Genomic DNA, 1,159 nt, shown 5'->3' on the forward strand with positions numbered 1-1,159 from the left:
AGCCGCCTGTCCCTCTAAGAAGAAAAGTAATCGCTGACAGCACGAAGGATGTCACGCGACTAGTTAGCAGGCTAGAGTCTCGTTCGTTATCGGAATTAACCAGACAAATCGCTCCACCAACTAAGAACGGCCATGCACCACCACCCACCGAATCAAGAAAGAGCTATCAATCTGTCAATCCTTCCGGTGTCCGGGGCCTGGTGAGGTTTCCCGTGTTGAGTCAAATTAAGCCGCAGGCTCCACTCCTGGTGGTGCCCTTCCGTCAATTCCTTTAAGTTTCAGCTTTGCAACCATACTTCCCCCGGAACCCAAAAGCTTTGGTTTCCCGGAGGCTGCCCGCCGAGTCATCGGAGGAACTGCGGCGGATCGCTGGCTGGCATCGTTTATGGTTAGAACTAGGGCGGTATCTGATCGCCTTCGAACCTCTAACTTTCGTTCTTGATTAATGAAAACATACTTGGCAAATGCTTTCGCTTCTGTTCGTCTTGCGACGATCCAAGAATTTCACCTCTAACGTCGCAATACGAATGCCCCCCGCCTGTCCCTATTAATCATTACCTCGGGTTCCGAAAACCAACAAAATAGAACCGAGGTCCTATTCCATTATTCCATGCACACAGTATTCAGGCGGGCTTGCCTGCTTTAAGCACTCTAATTTGTTCAAAGTAAACGTGCCGGCCCACCGAGACACTCAATAAAGAGCACCCTGGTAGGATTTCAACGGGGTCCGCCTCGGGACGCACGAGCACGCACGAGGCGGTCGCACGCCTTCGGCTCGCCCCACCGGCAGGACGTCCCACGATACATGCCAGTTAAACACCGACGGGCGGTGAACCAACAGCGTGGGACACAAATCCAACTACGAGCTTTTTAACCGCAACAACTTTAATATACGCTATTGGAGCTGGAATTACCGCGGCTGCTGGCACCAGACTTGCCCTCCAATAGATACTCGTTAAAGGATTTAAAGTGTACTCATTCCGATTACGGGGCCTCGGATGAGTCCCGTATCGTTATTTTTCGTCACTACCTCCCCGTGCCGGGAGTGGGTAATTTGCGCGCCTGCTGCCTTCCTTGGATGTGGTAGCCGTTTCTCAGGCTCCCTCTCCGGAATCGAACCCTGATTCCCCGTTACCCGTTACAACCATGGTAGGCGCAG

This window comes from Schistocerca piceifrons, unplaced genomic scaffold (genome assembly GCF_021461385.2).
Source record: "Schistocerca piceifrons isolate TAMUIC-IGC-003096 unplaced genomic scaffold, iqSchPice1.1 HiC_scaffold_962, whole genome shotgun sequence".
Taxonomy (NCBI): Eukaryota; Metazoa; Arthropoda; class Insecta; order Orthoptera; family Acrididae; genus Schistocerca; species Schistocerca piceifrons.